A 22,115-nucleotide genomic window follows, 5' to 3' on the forward strand; every position below is an offset into this window, starting at 1 on the left:
AATGTCCTGAAATAGACGTTAGCAAGAAAACAATTATACCAGGTATGAACGCATTGATAGTTTATGAAATTTTGTGTGCAAAAACCTTCAAAGACAGTAAGGGACGACAAAATTTACGTTAAATTTTTTTCTTTTGACCACATTGAATTATTATATTTATTCATTATTGAACGTATTAATTTCTTTTGGTCAAGGACGATATTAATTATTTTATTAATATAATAATTAACATAAGCATATAAATAGGTGCAATTTTACGCTCTCCATACACCTAATCATCTCTCTCTCTCTCTCTCTCTCTCTCTCTCTCTCTCTCTCTCTCTCACCCCCCGCCGCATCCTCAACTTATATCTCTCTTTCCGTGCCAGCATCACCCTCAATTTTCATTTTCAAATCAATGGTTTTCAACTTACCTCCAATTTTGAATGCCATATGTATGAAAATGGAATTGATTTGCTTGGTTTACGGTTGAACAGGCAATGCATATTGCCAATTTCATTTTGAAAGAATATTACAACATGCGTATTCATTGTAGATTTGTCTTGCAGAATGATTGTTTAACCCGTTTCTTCTGTTTTTCTGCATACAGGTATCTCTATAAATTTCTAGAGCTATTAGCTCACAATACTCCATTCTTAGTTGTTATTGAAAATCTAGAGTTTGAGATTTTACAATTGATTGGAAATCTCAAATGGTGTTTTGCAGGAGTATGGTGGTATGAACTCGAAGCCTTCTTATTCGATCACGAGATGTATATCAGGATATTTGTCGAGCAACTCGAGTGTAGTGAGAAATTCTTGACGGAAATATCTTATGATATTTAAACTAGAGAACAACAAGTTCTTGCGGAGCATAGAGGAATAATGGCTCAATGAAATGGTTCTACTGAGGGATCTGAACAAGTCTTGAGATAGCACCTTGAACACTTGGCTATGTGGAAACAACAACAGGAAAGCGAGTTTACCGATACCTATCTCATGACTTGTTCAGATCCTTCCGCAGAACCATTCCATTGAGCCATTATTCCTCTTTACTCTGCAAGAATTTGTTGTTCTCTAGTTTGAATATCATCGATTATTTCCGTCAAGAGTTTCTCACTACACTCGAGTTGCTCGACAAATATCCTGCTATACTTCTCGTGATCGATTAAGAAGGATTCAAGTTCATACCACTATGCTCCCTAAAAACACCATTTGAGATTTCCAATCAATTGTAAAATCTCAAACGCTAGATTTTCAATAACAACCGAGAATGGAGTATTGTGAGCTAATAGCTCCTGCAATTTATAAAGATACCAATATCCAGAAAATCGAAGAAACGTGTTAAATAATCATTTTGTAGACAAATCCACAACGAAGACGCCTGTCGTGATAGTCTATCGAAATGAAATTGGCAATGTTCATTGTCTGTTCAACTGTAAATCCAAGCAAATCAATTCTGTTTTCATGTATCTGGCGTTCAAGATTGGAGGAGAAGTTGAAAGCCATTGATTTGAAAATGAAAACCAAGGGTGTTGTGGCTGGCAGGGAAAAAGAGGTATATGTTGAGGATGCATGCAGAGAGAGATATGTTGAGGCAGAATATTTGAGTCCCTTTAATGTCATCATATTAAGCTTTGCCACATTTATAGGTATTTTGACGTCGTGTGATATTAAGATGGATGTTGTGAATTCTACGCAAATTCATCTCTTATGGTTTTAGCAATTTTTAATTTGTTCTCAATTGATGTAGTCTACCAATTTGAGTGAATGAATGTCGTTGTTTTAGTCAACAAAATAGTTGTTTTTTATTTTAATTAATTCTTAAAATATAGTATTATCTTATCTTATATATACACACACACACATAAAGGGAGTACATAATTTTGATGTAGTATTTGGATTGTTACTTTGCAAAGGAAATAATCTATTTATATACACACACACATAAAGGGAGTACATAATTTTGATGTAGTATTTGGATTGTTACTTTGCAAAGGAAATAATCTATTTATAATGACTGAAACTCAATCAATTGATTGGTCACTACTATTAATTAGGGTGCCAAACCTTGCTCCCCACTTGGTGCTATTATCTTAGTGGGTTGATTTGAGTTTTGGGTAGTTGGCATCACCGGACTATATTTGGGTAGTTGGCATCACCGGACTATATATTATTATTATTTTTTTTTTTTGGTTCAATATTATTATTATTTTTTTTTTTTGGTTCAATAGCTTTGAGTTTTGGGTAGTTGGCATCACCGCACTAATAGCCTTGAGTTTTGGGTAGTTGGCATCACCGCTAGTTGGCATCACCGCACTAGATATTATTATTATTATTATTATTTTTTTTGTTCAATAGCCTAGTGGCGGGTTGATTTGAGTTTTGGGTAGTTGGCATCACCGAACTATATTTGGGTAGTTAGCATCACCGGACTATATATTAGTATTATTATTATTATTATTTTTTTTGGTTCAATATTTTTTTTTTTTGGGTTCAATAGCTTTGAGTTTTGGGTAGTTGGCATCACCGCACTAATAGCCTTGAGTTTTGGGTAGTTGGCATCACCGCACTTTGGTTCAATAGCTTTGAGTTTTGGGTAGTGCTTTGAGTTTTGGGTAGTTGGCATCACCGCACTAATAGCCTTGAGTTTTGGGTAGTTGGCATCACCGCACTAGATATGGTTCAATAGCTTTGAGTTTTGGGTAGTGCTTTGAGTTTTGGGTAGTTGGCATCACCGCACTAATAGCCTTGAGTTTTGGGTAGTTGGCATCACCGCACTAGATATTATTATTATTATTATTATTATTATTATTTTTGTTCAATAGCCTAGTGGCAAGATCACACACTTTTTTAAAGTGCGGAGAAGTGGAGAATCCGGGGTTCGAACCCCGGTCCCTGCAAACATTGTCCCTGGTAGCTACCAACTGAGCTACACTTATGAGACGATATTTTTTTATTATATATATATATATATATATATATATATATATATATATATATATATATATATATCTTTATCGACAATGTGTTCTTTTAGAAATTCAATAAGTTGTGTAAAATATAGTGACCAAATTGGTGAACTGTTTGCCATTATGATGTATGTAATAATAGGGTCATTAAATAATTTTGGTTTCAAAATATTAAGTGGATGAATGTGCAATGTACAAAAGACTTAGATAGAGAATCTTTTTAAAAAGAGAAATGATATATGTACAACCATTTTGTGACAACCTTTTGACAACTTTCTCTCTCATACTCATATGTTGTTTTTATCCTCTCTCTTCCTTTTTTTCTCTCCATTGTTTTTGACCAATTAGAAGAGAGAAAAACATGGTTGTCAACAAAGTTGTCATTAAACAGATGTGCATATATCATTGCTCTTTTAAAAAAAAAAGGCTAGATAGAGAAGAGTGGATGAATTTTGTGTTTTGAGAGGTGCCACATTGGATTATATTTGACCTGGCAATATTTGGATTACATGGATGCTGAGGTAATTTTTACTATTTTAAATTTTAATTAATTAGATTTTAGGCATTTAATCTAGATGAATTTACATTTTAGGGTTTAATTTTACATTAAAGAAAAATCTCATTTTCTTCATCTTTATTCTTTCACTTAGTTACCATTTCATGAAAAAACCGTAACAAACGGGCTTTTAGAGTTATCAAATTTATCGCTTGTTCAATAAATTTGCCATTTATCTATTGTAATTGTTTTTTAGTGGTAATAAAAATTATTTTTTTAACCGTATGGTAATGCTTTATTGTGACCTGATCTTCTTCAAGACAATAGCATCCAAAATATCCACAAATGAACGACCCTTTTCTTTTAAAAAAAGCAATATAACAATTACAATAGTTTTTATTACCAATGACAAACAATTACAATAGCTTCTTTAAGAAAAACAATTGCAATAGTTGAATAGCAAATTTAGTGAACAAGCAATGAATTTAATAACTCTAAAAGTCCGTTTGATACTTTTTTTCCATGAAAAATGATAACTAATTATAAGAAAAAAGATGAAGAAAAGGAGATTTTTTTTTTGATGTGAAATTGACCCTAAAATGTAAATTCATCAAAGTTAAACACCTAAAATACAATTAATTAAAGTTAAAATAGTAAAAATTACCTAGGATTAAAATTAACTCACATGTTTGATTTGGAGGGTTGACTATATGTCACAGTTTGATTAGTGGCTTGCCATTAGGGGTAATTTATCCCTATTCATCAAAGGGCAGTGTAATTTAAACCTTTGGGCATTGAGTAATGTAAGTTACCCTAAGGAGTAATTTCCTCCAATTCATTAGGGTTGACTATATGGAGTGCTTCCGCGTTATCACAACTATGAATGTGAGAAAAAGACGAGGGGGGGGGGGGGGGGGGGGGGGGGGGGGGGGGGGGGGGGTTGGGGGGGTATGTTGCCTTTTTCTAGTTCTTTTTGTAAGTGTTGATGCTTGTCGGAGTCTAAGGTAGCGGATAAAACAGAACACATAGATAAAAGAGAGGGAGAAAGAGAAAGAGCAGACACAAGCAATTTATATTGGTTCCTCCCGCAACACATAAACAGCTTTGTCCCCTTGCACTTCCAAGGGATTTCACTATAATTTCACTAGATTACAATTGCTCAATGACTCTTCCAAGAGACTTCCAAATACTCAAGCACACTTGCAAGAGACTTCTAATGCTCAAGGTAACTACCAAGAGACTTCCACTGCTTAAGCACAACTGCAAGAGACTTCCAATGCTCAAGTACACTTCCAAGAGACTTCTAATGCTCAGGCACACATGCAAGATACTTTCAATGCTCAATCACAACTAAAAGAGACTTCTAATGCTCAAGCTTCACAAGCAAGAGACTTCTATTTGTTTACAAGTAAACAAATTTATTCTTACACTTGATATACAATCAGGGGTGTAAATTGAACAATGTTGAACAAACTTTTAAGACTTTAAGATTTCTAAGATACAAACTTTGACAAGAAATTCCAATGTGTTTTTGCGCTATTTGATGTACTTAAGTCTTAAGGAGTAGTTATAATACATAAATATTTATATAAGTCTTGACATAAGTCATAAGGAGTAATTAAAGTACATAAATATTTTTATGTTTTGGACTAAAATGTCCTTATTATAATTAAATTCCAAATGTTACAACTCTTTAATAGTTTTATGGTATGTTTTTCAACAAGGGTAAACTTGAGAAAAAAATATTAAATATAAAAAACATCAAATGTTTTGAAATATAGTTGAAGTCGTAAAACATCAAAAGAAAAAAAATGGAGAGAGTACTATTATTTTCCTCTTAAAGCCATAATATAATCGATTGAATTGATTCTTCAGGAGAGAGGTGAATTCAATGTGTGATCCAAATAAAAATTACTAGTCATTTTCTTTTTATTCTTAATTCTGAGCATTGTTTATGAAACTCCACGTGATTTCGCCTTGATTGTTTGATTTCAGACATTAATTTGTGTCAAGCTTGGGGAGAAAATACGATATTGGGTTATACTAGAGGTCCACCAAGAATTTGTTTTCAGGACAGTGACTTTTGTCATTACATAACAACTCTCTTCTATCTTTCTAGACTATACAAACCCTGTTTTCTATTAATATTTCCAACAAGTATCTAATAAAGAAAAGTGGTTTGAATCTTTAAAATGGTGGCTAGCAATGCTACTTTGGTATCCGTTTTTGAGAATGCATAACCTCTTCATTCAATCAAACACTTAACAACATAAAAGGTTCATAAAACTTGAATAAACACTAACAATTGAAATAAAGGTTCCTAAAACAATAAAAGACTAATTAAGTTAAGTTAAGGATAAATTAGGATTTGCATGCACTTAAGGATTACACAAAGTGAAAGATAAATAAAGGTAATATGCCATATATTTTTGGCTTATCAGTTACTAAACTGCTAAAATCTAAAATAATAAGCAAATTTGACTTAAAAACAACTATATATAGGAAAGTAACAATATATCCATGCATCATAATCACCATAGAAAAATTGTCTTAGCAATAAGAAACGTAAAGGACAAAATAAGTGACTGTAAAATTCCATTGGTTGCCTTCCATGCAACACTGTTTTTACGTCATAAGCCAGACGTCTGATATCTACGTTTCTTTTTCTTCCTCATCCCTATGACCTTTAAACTTATTGTTTTTCGCCCACACATCATGAAGTATCTCTATCTACTCTGCGTCCGTGCCTTGCGCCTTAGGTGCATGTCTCATAGAAAATTTATGGTTTTCCTTTCTTGTTGCTTCTTCACGAGCCTCTCAACAAATGTTATATATTGCATATTCGTTATAAAAGCATACCACAACCTCTCCCAGATCAACATCTATCAACGCCTTGGTGGGTTCCATAAAGGGTCTTACAAGTAATAACTCAGTATCTTTCTCATCCTTCTATGTCAAATTTAAACTTAAAGTGTCTCTGACTTATGCATCTTGTAATGAAGAACTATAACCTATTTATATGCATTGGTCTGCTGGTCTTGCACTAACAACCTTGTGACCTACAAGACTTGCCAAACAAGAAAGAAAAGAATTGAAGGAACCACATTCGCCACTGATCAAAGTTCAAAAATCTATCATACTCTATCATAAGGAGTATACTTCAATCACAGGTAAACCTCTCCAAGGATTTCCACATATCGAAAAGCAAGCTGAAAACTTACGGTGCAACTTTCATGCTGCAAGAATTTCGTCAACCACCGACATTATCTTAGAGTACGTCTTGCATCATGGTAAATCAACTCTCATGTACTAATCAATACCATGTGTAATCTTGATTGTATCAACCCATCCTTGACTTGAAATTTCCACAAGTCAAAATTCATTCTTCCTTCATTTTTCTATAGCCCAAACTTCACAGCGAAACTAGTGATTGCAACACTTTCATAGTACCACCTTTTTTTCCCCTGATGTGGAAGATCAAACAATGTTGCAACCACATCATATCATAATAATAATTTCTATCCTTATCCTTGGACCAAACCAAAAGTTCCGATCCAGTTGTTGGGAAAAACAAGCATAGAGAAAATAAAATAACACAACAGAAACTCAAGAATATAACGTGAAAACTTCGAAGCGGAGAAAAAACTACATTTGTTTTCAACATATATGTAGTTTTTTTTTTACAACATATCGATTATTCTCAAACACCTAACGGCCACAATATACACACATCATCCAAAGAAAATACCTAACTACATTTCACAACACTCTAAGACAAGAGTATAAAAAAAAGAAACGAGAACGATATAAACTAGTGTTTCTGACTAATGCATCTTGTAGCAAAGAGATAGAACCTATATATTAAGAAAAAACCTCGTGGCATGCAATACTTGCCAAGCAAGAAAGTAACCAAGTGAAGGAGTCACCTTGCACTTCAAGAAACAATCTTAACTGTCTTGCACTACCTTTTCCTTTACAATTCTAAGCATCATGGGACTTTTTCAACATGTATATTTTCAACCAACACACCATGTTAAGATTTTGAGGATTTGGAGAAATTGAATGAAAAGAGCTTTAAAAGTTGAATGAGAATAATACACGAAGAAAATCATTTTGATAAAAGGTAGTAAAATTATTACAAGTGATGCTCTTATATAGAGCTAGAAGGGGGATTAACAAACTAACTTCCTAATTATAAACTCTAACTAATTTTTTTATTTCACACTTAGCCAATAATTGAACTAATTACTTACACTACTAACTATCATTATTCTTAATAGCCTTCCTATGATAATGTTAATAATATAAACATTATATGGGTATATGAATAATATTTTTTATGAGTATATGAATATGAAAAAGAATATCTCTCGCAGTGTACAAAAGAATATGAGCATGCTCTTACAAGAATTACAATGAATTTAATTACAAAGAATTAAGTACAATAACTGAGGCAATGAAGAAATAGCTATAGCACAACATAAATGATCAAAGACCAGATGTAAATGGCACAGAAGTGGTCGCCAACCATGTTGGACCAGCAAGGAGTCCAGTAACCGTAAACTTTGATGCTTCATTAGGGTTTTTTATCGCATGATAACCAGGCCATTTTACTCTATTTTCTGTTGAAGAACCAGGTCCATAATTCTCATACTCACCATAGTACAATGTATCTTGAGCAAAATCAGTGTCACCCCATGGAGACCAACCTAGGGGGCTCACTAAAGTGTCCATGAAAGTTTTCATCACCATAACTCTTGAATATTGTTGCCAAGGCCTGCCCACAAGAAGGTTTTGTACTTGTCAACAACAGGCTTTAGATCTGATGCAGCCCTAATTTGACAATTGTGGAATGAAATTCCAGTGTTTTGGAATGGATCACCTCGACCTTGGGCCGTGATCATGTTAGCTTGACCATCCAAAGGCTTTCTTGCAAAAATGTTACAATTTTAGAACACCACTGCAGCGTTGCCAAAGATGAAGTCTACGGTGCCATAGATGAAGCATTGCCGATAAAATCGACGTTGTGCATGAGCCATCAGAGTGTCTTGATAACCTGATATGGCACACCTTAATATTGAATTTTAGGGTTTTAAAATTAAGTTTCGAAAATTCACTTAATGATTGTAGGTTTTCTCAATTTTTTCCCTCTCGCATCTTTTATGTTCAATAGTAGGTGCATGAAATTAACTTGTACAAAAAGACACATCTAAAAAACTAAGGAAAATTTAGAGATCGAAAAACATTAAATTCATCACTGCCTATTGGAGCCGCCAAATTCATAGATTGATTTTTATTTTTCCAGTCTCTAACTTCCGTTGTTAGTTCGACTTTTTCAAGCAGTAAATATTGTTTTTCTCTTATAACAAGAACATAAAACAGGAAATGAAATATAATTCACCTGCTGTTGCAGAACTATAAGTGGTAAAACCACCTTGAACACTTCTAGAGCTTGTTATTATGGTATTTGCATCCCATCACCAACCAGCATAATGTTATCATTATGAACAACAACCTCAATGTTCTCTCTATAAACACCTTTCTTCACATGTATCACAAGGAAAATGCTATTTATCTAGAAAAATAGTATCAAGAATTTTTCAAGACACATGTGGCAAGTTTTAATTGCATGATTTATTTATCCACTTCCTATTTTTCAGCCACACCTCCTTGAATTGTGGCAAATAGTGCATTGTGATTGGTTGCTTTTTATTCTTGAAGAATTCTTGATGTTTTTTTTCTAGAGATATAGCATTGCTCGTATCACAAACCTTGTCTTGTATTTTCTCTTAGCAGCAGTATTTAAAGCAGCTTGCACAGTCTTGTACTGTCCAGAACCATCTTTTGCCACAACAAGATTGTACTTTACTGGAGACTTGGACTGTAAAAGCTTCCTTTCATGCATAGAAAACCAATTTGGAAATGACCCTTCTTCTGTTTCTGCAAGTTACAGAACCAGAAGTTTAGATTAGCATGACCATATTACTATACATATTTATATAACAAGTACAATAAGCAACATCAATATTATCATTAACTAAAAATTTGGAGAATACAAAATTATATCATTTTATGCCAAAAAAATTGAAGCTATATACTTCAACATCTACAAAGTATATACAATTACTCTCATGTCTTCCTATTTTACAACTCTTTTTTTTATCTCTTCATGTTCAACCCTATTACCATTCGATAATTTATCTTTATGTATGTGACCAAATAAACATACGATAATTCATCTCTCACACCCGCATTTCTTTCTTCACAAATTAAGTTATTCAATAATTTTTAGCGAAGACAATACTTAATTTTAAAGATAAAAATATAAAAGAATTGTTAGTACCTTTGTTATGTTTTAGGAAATGCATATTGATGGCTAAGATGTTCCTTATCATCTCAATGACATTGGTTTGCATAATGAAATTGAAGTTGTGAGCCATGTTTGTGCATCATTTGGTGAACAATTTTTGCTTGCATTGTTCAAGCCTTCAAGTGTGCGGTTGAGATGAAAAATTGTGTTTTCAAATAGCTTCAAACAATCACCATGAACCGTTTCATGCACTGATGAGTTTTGTTGGTGTTGAGAATTTTCTTGTGCTTCTTGTTGCATGGTAAGAGCTTGTTTTAAGGCTAATTGAACAAGCATTTCCCTGAATTCAAGTCTATGTTTGATTTTGAAATGATTGTTCATTTGTGTTGTGTAGTGTTTGCATGGCTTAGGATGTGGTGTTAAATTGCACCACCAATCTATGTTGCTTGAGGAAGGTCCTTTTCTTGATGAGGCTATTGAGAAAATTGAAGATAAGAAAAAGAGCATAAACAATGTTTTTCCAATGATTGCCATAATTCAAATCGTAGAATAATTGAAGAGTTTGAAATAATAAGAGTTTATGTTGCATAAAACAAATGTGTGTATAGATGATGCTTTTGTTGACTTGTTTTTGGTTTTGACTTATGAGAATTAAGCTATATGTGCACACACACACGCACGCGCGCGCGCGCGCGCGCACACACACACACATATATATATATATATATATATATATATATATATATATATATATATACACTTACATTTTTGTTGGTGGAGTGTGAAGGTTGTAAACATGTGGAATTAATTGAAAGTGATATTGAAGAATGACACAGATACAAACTATGAATTCTATTGCAAGTGAAAATTAATTAAATAGGATTAAAATCTTATCTAGTAGGAAAAAATGGTATTACTTAATAATTCAGAAAGTTGGAGCCTAATTACTTGATATTGCAAGAAAAACAAGTGTCCTAATGTAGCTTCACATAGAAACATTCTTAAGCTTACTTTTTAATGCATTAAGTGGGGCTATGACTATACAAATAAATTAATATTTTGATGAGAATGCATAGTTTGCTTTAGTTTTGTGCTTAGTCCACATGCATGCATAATGTGGCTTGGTTATGTCATACTTTGTACACATTCTGTGGCTGTTTACAAGTTGTTAAACAAATGTTGATAATTAAGGGTAGTTGGTAACTCTTATTTTTAATACATGGTTACAGAATGGACTTTTTCCTAAATTTTAATATATATTTCAATCATGTACTTCAACTTTGCATCATCTGTGAAAAGTTTTGCATTTTAATTCGTGATCTTAGTCTCCTGCGTGTGATGTTGAAACTTTATTTTCTACCAAATTTGTAACTTTTTCCTTTCTGCCTACAATGCAAATTACAGTTAGGAACCAACAATGATTCAAGTGGTAAAGAATTTAGACTCCTTAAGTATATGATTAGAGGTTCAACCCTTGGCTTCTGCCTATGAAAAAAAATCTGATCGGAAGGGAAGAACCCACCTTGTGTCCCCCAGAGGTTCTCCAACGGAGATTAATCACCGTTAAACACGACGGTGTAAACTTTGTACTGATGGCGTGGTAATCTAAAAAAAAAATTACAGTTAGGAACTTTGTGTGTTTATCAATCAATAACCGCATTCTCCATGCGAACTATGCATCATGAATTGGAAATTCTCTTTCTCTATGGGAAGAAAGTGTTAAAACATAAAAGAAATTAAGGGTTGCCATTCCCCGGTTTTCTCAACAAAAAGTACAAATTTTGAAGGATCAGACATATTTTGACTTCCTAGCCAACCACGCCACTTTAACAACTCATATATGTGTAACTCTGACACTTCGGATTGAAGATGTGTTCGGTGTCCGACACGCGTCAGTATCCAACATTGACAAGACACCGACACATGATATTACATTCAATTATTTTATATTTTCTCAAAATATTACGGTGTTGAAGTGTGGGTGTCATGTTCACAGTTCACTGTACATGTCTATGTCAATGCTTCATATATAGCATCTATTCTTATGGCCTTCCATTTTTACCATTATATATAACTACTGAAGAAAGAAAAAAGAATTAAAACTTTGCCATTTTTTTCAAACAAGATCACATGTAAAACCAACCGACGTTACAACAACAGTAACTAAGCCTTATCCAATTAGTTGGAGTACTTGTATAATGGATTAGATAACTTTGTAATTCCCTATTGCACATTAATTAAAAGACATACTGTGTACGTCTAAATCTTTCTTAATGATTAGACTTACATTTTTTCATGGATTTTCTCTCCCTTTCACTATAGGACTATTCTCAATGTCAAGTGTCAACCCTCTATACCATCTTTTATGCAGTGAGAGCCATATCACCCTGAATGTGAGACTCTCAAACAATAACTTTGTGTCATACATAGGAAACTTTCCCTGTTTTTCTAATATCTCAGTTAATTAGTTACCAAACAATTCTTGGATTGCCTTCAAAGTTAAGATTTAAGTTTAACTAAGCAACTAGTTCCAAAATAAGTCCAGGGAACTTAAGCTTAAATGTTCCAAAGAAAACTTCTCTAATATTTAAAATTTGTGTGCTGTTGGGAAAATCAAGCAAAATGACCATAGAAGTAGTGAACTTGCATGGTCTATATCAACATCTGAAGGAAATAAGGCAAAAATACGATAGCTTGGGGAGCAAGTTAACTAATTAGTAGCATTTGAATTTCATTTCATTTTACCAATTGTAATTTCATTTGCATCTAGTTAGTTAGAAGAATGCTGAGCTGGCATTATTGTGTATATAAGCAAGTGTATTGAACTATCTCAGGCTAATGAAATTCAGTTACTACTTTTCTTCATTTTGAAGCTTTTCTCTCTTTAACCATGGCGTTTTATTCTTCTCTGATGGTATCAGAGCAAGATTCATCTTGCTCTGCTTCCGCAATTGCTCTGATTTCTTGCGTTTGATTACGTGTTTCATCATTTAGAACAAGAATCTTGTTCCTTTCTCCTTCTTCTTCCGTAAATTGCAATTTTTTGCTTCCATAAATTGCAATTTTGCTTCCATAAATTGCAATTTTGCTTCCGTAAATTGAAATTGCAATTTTTCCTCTGTTAATCTTGATTCGTTTTCTTCCAGTTTGATTCTTTTTCGATCAATTTAGTTTGCTTTGAGTTGTTTCTGTTGAATCATGGTGAGAAATAACAATAATCAGAATCAAGATCAAGGTCTTGATCCATACTTTGTGCATCCATCTGAAAACTCTTCAACTGTGAATGTTACACCACAACTGAATGGTGATAACTATCACGCTTGGTCTATGAAGATGAGAAGAGCTTTGGCTATGAAGAACAAGTTTAGGTTTGTTGATGGATCTATACCTATTCCTGAAAATGATGATTTGAACCGTACTGCTTGGGAAAGATGTAATAATCTGGTACATACATGGATTATCAATTCAATTACACCACCTATTGCACAAAGTGTGGTTTTCATAGAGAATGAAGTAGATATGTGGTAATGATTTGAAAGATCGCTTTATGAGAGGTGATAGAATTAGGGTTGCTCAATTGCATCAGGAAATTGCTAATCTGAAGCAAAGCAATCACAAGGTCACAGAGTATTTCACTAAACTGAGGGGTCTATGGGAAGAACTGGAACAATATAGACCAATGCCTCAGTGCACTTGTCCTATAGCTTGTACTTGTGCAGCTATGAGGAATTCAAAAGAGTTTAGGTTAGAAGATAGAACTATACAGTTTCTAATTGGTTTGAATGAGGAGTATCAAGGTGTAGCTTCTCAGGTTTTGCTTATGGATCCAATGCCACCAATCAATAGAGTGTTTTCTATGGTACTACAACAAGAAAGAAAACTGCAGTATGGTGTTGTCAATACTCAAAACACACCACTAGATGATTCAGCAGGTCTAGTCAATGCAGTGAATGGCCAAAAGCAGTTTGGGAAAGGAAGAGGAAATGGTTTCTCTCAAGGCAGAGGAAGAGGAAATGGAAGATTTTGCACCTTTTGTGAAAGAACCAATCACACAGTAGACACTTGTTACAAGAAACATGGATATCCACCCAACTGGGGAAGAGGTGGAGGAAACTCCTATGCCAATATGGTTAATGGAGATAATGCAGAGAACAAGTTACAGATTGCATCCACTAGCAAGAATGAAGATAGTGGAGGAATCACTCTCACTAAGGATCAATATCAGAGTTTGATGACTCTATTGGAAAAGAACAATCTGGAGACAAAGTGTTCAGCAAATGTGGTGAAAGGTATCAGTTACTCTTCATTTCATGGAGGTAATTCATGCTATGCTAATTTTGAAAATAGGCATGATGATATTGGATGGATTGTAGATACAGGTGCTACCCATCATACTTGTTTTGATCTAAAGTGGTTTAGTAATTGCAGTGAAATTGATCCTATTAGTGTAAATCTACCTAATGGAAATACTACATTAGCACATTGTAGAGGACAAGTAAGATTATCACAGGAATTGAGCATAGAAAATGTGCTTTATTTGCCTCAATTTGCTGTGAATCTGATTTCTGCTTCAAAGTTGATTAAAGAGCAAAACTGTATTCTGCATTTTGAAGTTAATGAATGCATAATACAGGAAAAGAACAGTTTAAAGAAGATTGGTTCAGCTGAAGAAAGACATGGCTTATACTACTTGAGGACAGATGCAAAGTATAATCCAGCTTCAGTTTCAAATGTGTCTGCTTCAAATAAAGAGCATGTGCCTGATGGAGTTCTGTGGCATCTCAGGCTTGGTCATTTGTCTAAAGATAGAATGATGAGTATGAATAAGTTGTACAGCTATATTTCTAATAGTTCTCACACTGCTTGTGATGTATGTCAGATGTGTAGACAGAAAGTTTTACCTTTTCCTGTTAGTAGTAAGAATGCTAAATCTGCATTTGAATTAGTGCATTTTGACATTTGGGGGCCATTTGGTACAACTTCTGTGCATGGGCAGAAATATTTTCTTACTATTTTAGATGATTGTACAAGACATATTTGGATTGTGATGTTGCATAATAAAGCTGAAGTTTCTCAGAAAGTGAAAAACTTTATTTCTATTGAAAGACAGTTTGACTGTAAAGTCAAGAAGGTTAGAAGTGATAATGGGCCAGAGTTTATGTTGAAAGAGTTTTATGATGATAAAGGAATAATTCATCAAAGAAGTTGTGTGTATACTCCCCAACAAAATGGGAGAGTTGAGTGAAGGCATCAGCACATACTTAATGTTAGTAGAGCTCTTATGTTCCAATCTAAATTACCAAAGAAATTTTGGTCCTATGATGTCTTACATGCAGTATACTTGATTAATAGAATTCCTACAAAGATTTTGAATAATAAATCTTCTTATGAAGTGTTATATGGTGAAGCACCAGATTTGAGCAATCTCAAAGTGTTTGGATGTTTAAGCTATGCATCCACCTTACCTGTCAACAGACATAAATTTGATTCAAGAGCTAGGAAGTGTGCTTTCTTAGGCTACAAGTCAGGAATCAAAGGTTTTGTACTGGTTGATATTCACACTTCTGAGATAATAGTTTCTAGGAATGTGAAATTTTTTGATTTAGAATTTCCATTCCATTCCTCTAGTGTCACTAGTGTACCCTCCACTCATATCTACCTTGACAGTTAGGTAGCTACTCCTGAACCTGTTGCTGATATTGTTGTACACTTTTCTGAAGATCATGATGAGGTTCTTCATGAAGATTTAGTTAGTGACACTGAAGAGAGGGAAGTTGAAGCAGTACCTGTTGTTACTAGAAAGTCCTCTAGATGTTCTCAGGCACCACATTACCTGCAAGATTATGTGTGCAATTCCACAGCTGGTCACTACCCTATGATCAATTTCATCATCTATTCAGATTTTTCTCCTAAACATCTTGCTTATGTTTACTCTTTAAATACTGAGATTGAACCAACTAGTTATCTTTCAGCTAGTAAAGATTCTAGGTGGTTAACTGCTATGCAAGCAGAAATAGAGGCACTTAATGCAAATAAAACTTGGGAGTTTGTTGATCTTCCTTCAGATGCTATCTCTATAGGTAGTAAGTGGGTATATAAGATCAAAAGGCATGCAGATGGTACTATAGAACGTTTCAAAGCTCGTTTGGTTGCCCAAGGTTTCAATCAAACCGAGGGACTTGATTATTTCGAAACATTCTCTCCTGTTGCCAAGCTATCTACCATTAGGGTGTTACTTGCCCTTGCATCTATTCATGGTTGGTATTTACATCAACTTGATGTAAATAACGCCTTTCTCCATGGAGATTTACATGAAGCAGTTTATATGAAGGTTCCACAAGGTGTCACTCCTCCTAAACCTGGCCAAGTTTGCAAACTTCTTTGAAGGTGAGAAAAACACAAGAAGGGGGGGTTGAATTGTGTTTTGAAAAATTCTTCGTTTCTCCTAAAAACTGAACACACTGATCAGAAGCTAGGTGAGACAGCTTCTGAAGTGATAATCAGAATCTAAATGCAGCGGAATAAAACAGAGAGAGAGAAGAAGAACGACACAAAGCAATTATACTGGTTCCTTCCACAATCCGAAAGTAGTCCAGTCCCCCTTGCACTTCCAAGGAGATTTCACTATGAGTAATATCTGATTACAAATGCTCAAGCACACAAGCAAGAGACTTCCAATGCTCAAGCACACAAGCAAGAGACTTCCTTTGCTCAAGAACACAATCAAGAGACTTCCTGCTCAAGCACAACTGCAAGAGACTTCCTAACTAAACAAAATTACACAGAAAATTGTTTAAGGTTGAACACTTGATATACAATCAGAGGTGCTCACAATACAAATCAGATACAGACTCAATGGACTTAAGAATTTCTAAGATATGACTTTGAGACACAGAAATTCTAAGTGAATGCAGAACAATTTCAGCAGAGGTTTGGTACTTGTGAAAATCTTGTGAGTCTTTCGTTCAGCGTTCTTGCATTACCAAAACTCTAGGTCTTCACTCCTTTATATAGAGGTGTGAAAGAGACGTTGTGAAATTGCCAGCACACCAAAGAGTCGTTATTGAAGCTTGATCTTTCACCAATGATCTTTTGCCTGATTTGGTTGTTGTCCTATGAAGAACCAATTTAAAATCCATTCCTTATCCAAAGGAACATATATGCAGGCGAGACCGTATTCTGGAGCTGTTTTCTTGTCTTGAAGCGTGGACACAAAACAGAGTAGTGGAGAACGTGGTTGTACAATTCGTACAAAGTACAATGTCAACGCTTTCGTCCAAAATGCAAGCACAAGCCTTCAAACACCTTTGAAATGACCGTTGCAAAATTCCACTAATCCTTTGTTTGTGTTTTCGAATCCAATAGACAGCTTTTGCATTGATAATTCTTCAATTCTGGAATCTTTTGCAAATCCAGTTGAGATTCAGCTTCTGGTGAAATAGCTTCTGATGAGGCAGCTTCTGATGATGCAGCTTCTGATGATATGACTTCTGCAGCTTCTGATGACGCAGCTTCTGATGATGTGGCTTCTGGACCTCTTGTCTTCAGAAGCACTATTCTTCAGGAGCAGCTTACTTCAGGAGCGCTATTTCTTCAGGAGCAGCTTGACTTCAGGAGCGCTTTGCCTTCAGAATCATCTAAGCTTCATTTTCTTTTGCTCTTTATTTGCTCATTCAGAACCAATGATGATGTAACTTTATAATTATGGTCCTGTACACTTGAACAAAAATTAGCTAGTCCAATTTACAATTTTTAATACCTTGTTATCATCAAAACTCTTTAAGATTCATTGTTAAACACATTTTGTTCCAACAATCTCCCCCTTTTTGATGATGACAAACAAAAGTATTTAAAATTGATCAATTGTTGTTAATCTAATTAACAAGTTGACTTTGGGGTTCTGAGGTTTGTAAGCTCAGAGTCTGAGGTTTGTAAGCTCAAACTCCCCCTGAGTCTGATAGTCTTTAAGGTGAGGTTTGTAAGCTCCCCCTAAGTTCTATCCAGGTTAATTAAATTCATTTTTCGCATAATAAAAATATCAGAGCTTTTTAAAAAAAATTGAATCAATGAAAGAATTAACTTATAGAAAAGAAGAATGGTTCAATTAATTTTACTTGAATTTTGATACTTCTTAGTTCGTTCATAGCTTATACCAATAAGGTCACAATGATAGAAGTTTTTCAAAAATTTCAAATGCCATTAATGGGGCTCAGAGCCTTTAAATACTTGTCACATATACTCCCCCTTTTGTCATTATCAAAAAAATGAAATAAACAAATAAGCATAAAAGACAAAAAGATTTGAGAAAAACTCAAACAAAAGAGAGTATACAAGAAATTAATTAAATAAATCAGATCAAAATATATGAACATGAATATCCAATTATCAGAAGCAGTAAGCAGTCAGAAGCAGTAAGCATTCAGAAGCATAGAGAAATAAAACAAGATGGTTTCAGAAACAAGGACTAAGAATTTAAAACAAACAACAAAAAAAATAACACAAATGTGTGCAACTAAGGGTTGGTTTGTTGTTGTTTCTTCATCTTCTCCATTTCTTCAATCTTCTTCTGCAACAGTTCTTCAAGCTGTTGTTGCCTCTGGAGAAGAGCCTGTTCCCTTTCTCTAGCTTCTTGCTGCTGCTGTGCCATCTGTTTCTTCAGAAGCTTACACAACCTTGCTTCTCTGGTCAAGTAGGCCGTTTCTGAGAAGAAAGGCTGGTTTGCCAGGAGCAGTGTAGAACTTCTTACTCTGAGACTCTGATTCAGATGCTCCATTAACTTCCTGACAGAAGCTTCCTTGCTTCTGATGCACTTAGCCCTTATGCTTTCAATTAGCTCAGTTGCCCGGTTCTGAAGAGATGCCCAGGAGTCTTCATATGCACTTGTGAGATCAATTGTCCTTCGTTGATCCACAAGATTATGCATCTGACTCAGGATTGTGAGAAGCTCAGAATTAATATATCCAGATTCCAGGATGTTTGAGGGTGGTTGTTCAAGGATTTCAAGATCAGAATCACTGATTTCCAAATCTTGAACAGGGTTAGGAACTGGAATGGTAAAGTGTGTTTGTGTGTTTGAAGATGAAGGCTGGTCAGAGGCAATGTGTGTGGTGGAGGTTGAGGCTTGAACATTGACTAGAGAGTTGTCAACATCCATGGGAGTTGGTTGTGGGGAGTGTTCAATTTCAGTTGGTGGTTGTTGTGGTGAAGTTAATGTTTGAGTGTTGAGTTGGGGGTCAATGGTAGCTGTTGGTGATTGTGGGGGTGTTGTGGGTTTATGTGGTTCAGGTGTTTGTTGATGGGGGTTTTCTGAAACAACATTTTCAGAAGCAGCTGCTTCTGGAGTTGCTTCAGAGGCCTTTTCTGAAGTAGATTCAACATTTTCTGGAGGAATCATGTTGAGAGGTTGAATGTTAAGGGGTTGAGGGTTAAGGCGAAAGATAGTCTCAATGACTTTTTCTCTCTGCACAGCCATTTCAGCCAACTTCTCATTAATTATGTGACCAACTGGCTCATAAGTAGTTGACTGAGAGGGCTTTTTGTTGGTTTTGGTTGATGTTGACTTGCTTTTTACTGGTTTTTGAAAGAGTTGGGCTAAGGGTATATCATCATCAGAATCATCAGAATCTGATAATGGTGTGGATGCGGAATCTGATGATATATTAATTACCTTCTCTGGTTCAGGAACAGAATCCTCTTTAACAGACTCACTGATCATCAGCAACAGTTGCTTGGCTTCTGAAACTACAGACTCTTGTAGCTCAGCAGCAATCTCCATAGCTTTTCCAATAGCTTCTGACACAATAGTAGCAGCTTCAGTCTTCTTAGAAACATGAGGGAAGTTCTTGGTCCTCCTTACTGCTTGCTTCCTTTTCTTCTTTGGTATTGCAGGTTGATCAAGAGTAATGCCAACATCCATGATCATCCTGGAATCCATGTCTTCAATGGCTTCTTCAATAGAAGGTACTGATGAACTACCAATTTTGAGCTTGTGAGTAGCAACTTTTGCCTTTTTAGCAGATTGTTCAACCTCTAGATATTGCTCTGCAGTCATCTTCCTTTTTGACTTTCTGCCTCTGGCTCGTGGCAGAGCACCACCATACATTTCCTCTGGAATATCTTCCAATCTGATTCTCTCATTGGTTGCCTCAAAATGTTCCTTGATATAGTACATCTGCACTTCAATGGGATCCTTCTTGCAGATGGGTGGAAAGTCCTTCATAAGATCAGACTTAACAAGTGATTCACTCAAATCTGTATGAAGCTTGGTGACAGCAGGGATCAACTTCATATTCTTGAGGGTTTGTGCATTAATGAACTTTCCAGTTTTAGTATCAAGCAGCTCATCTGTGAAGGCTTCAGCACTGCTTAGCTTGTCCAAGACTCCTCCTTGATAGAATATTTCTGACAAGAGTCTTCCATAAGGTACCCAGGTTCTATTCTGCAGCTGACTCTGTTTTAGACACTCTATCAAGTATTTGAACATATATTTTGGCACGTTCACTTTCTCCTTCTTAATGAAGTGTTGAAGAAAGACTTTTTGTGCCAAATTGGGTTTCTCACTACCACCACATGGAAGTAAGTCCTCATTCTGAATCTTCAGAAGCAGCTTCTTATCCATGCTTAGATCAGCATACTTTCATGCTTGCGTTGAGTTGTACAGTGCCAAGTTTACTTTTTCCTTCCAGAGGCGTTCTTCAGCTGTATTTGAGAGATCAATTCCAGAGTATTTTCCAGAGGCCTCTCTACAGAGTACAGCTTCTATCTGCCACTCCGCAATTCTCACTGGAATACCACAAATACTTGACCTGATTTCAATACCTGTAAATGGCTCAAGTCCCATTTCTTCTCTGGTCTTCCCTTCCAGTTCGGGATAAATCAACACCATTTGACTTTCTTCAGTTATAGACGCAGCTTTGTCATAAACCTTAGCCCTTACCCAGAAGTGTCTTACCAATGCTTCGTATGTTGGTCCATTCAACATCTTGAAGTAATGCATAAGTTCCTGCTCTTCATAGTAGCTTCTGATCCAACACTCATGGAAGGCGAGTGATTCAAAATCCACCGGATTTTCTATTTGAACCTGTAGTTCCCATTCTTCCAATTTCATGCTTCTTCCTTTGTAGTCAAATTCAGGGACCATCCGTGAAGTAGATTCTGAAACTTTTGAGCTTGATGATGCCATTTGATGATTGACGAAGATTTGAAGATGAAGATTTTAGGGTTCTAAGTTTGAGAGAATGCGCTTACTTCGCAAGAGGTTTGAGAGCAAATGTGTTTGTTGTGAGTGAGTAGTGTGTGAATTGTCAAAGTGTTAAAAGTAAAACGATTGCAATTCAAAAGAGACAAACAAACATAACATTAATGACAAAATTGGGGGCGCGTGAAAAGTACTTTCAAAGCTATTAAATCATCATTGCCCTTTTAGTTATACACCAACACATACAAGCCACGTAAGAAGTTCACAGAGTAACTACCAAGTTAGTGGGCCAGAAGTTACTTTTTAAAAGGTAACTTCCAACGTTTCCACTAATTCAACTATTCAGAAGCAACAAATCCAGCTTCTGGACTTCAGATGCTGATGTCATCATCAGAAGCGAGTTTTCCTCAGAACCTCAATAAAGAGCTTCTGATGGACTACCGCTTCTGAACTAACTTCAGAACCTAAAATCCTATTCAGGAGCAAGCAAGCATTTAATCAGATACAAAGTGCATGTTCAAATTTTTCTTTATAAAATCAAATCTTTCAACAGTTAAAGGCTTAGTAAATATATCAGCCCATTGATTTTCAGTATCAATGAATTGTATATCTAAAATTCCTTTTTGAACATAATCTCTGATAAAATGGTGTTTGATTTCAATGTGCTTCGCTCTTGAATGCAAAATTGGATTTTTAGACAAACAAATAGCAGCAGTATTATCACAATAAATGGGAATACTGTTAGCAGTTATCTGATAATCTTCCAACTGATGTTTCATCCAGAGTAGTTGTGTACAACAACTTGCAGCTGAAATGTATTCTGCTTCTGCTGTAGACATAGCAATAGTTGTTTGTCTTTTGCTAGCCCAGGATATAAGATTATCACCCAGAAATTGACAATTGCCACTGGTTGATTTTCTTTCAATCCTATCACCAGCATAATCAGCATCACAGAATCCAATTAGCTTATAATCTAAGGATTTCCTATAAAGGAGTCCAAGATTAGTCGTTCCTTTCAAATACCTGAAGATTCTCTTGACAGCAGTCATATGAGATTCTCTAGGATCTGATTGGAATCTAGCACACAAGCATACACTGAATAAAATATCTGGCCTAGATGCAGTGAGGTATAACAAAGAACCAATCATACCTCTATACAGCT

The 22,115-nt window shown here is 35.1% G+C and overlaps 1 pseudogene; it reads right to left on the minus strand.

The window, feature by feature from the left end:
- Positions 1-7,847: 7,847 nt before the first annotated feature.
- Positions 7,848-10,290, minus strand: LOC146935206 (putative pectinesterase/pectinesterase inhibitor 33; annotated as a pseudogene).
- Between the last annotated feature and the right edge of the window lie 11,825 nt (positions 10,291-22,115).

This window comes from Medicago sativa, chromosome 3 (assembly GCF_051527215.1).
Source record: "Medicago sativa cultivar Bolivia chromosome 3, Bolivia_mono, whole genome shotgun sequence".
NCBI lineage: Eukaryota > Viridiplantae > Streptophyta > Magnoliopsida > Fabales > Fabaceae > Medicago > Medicago sativa.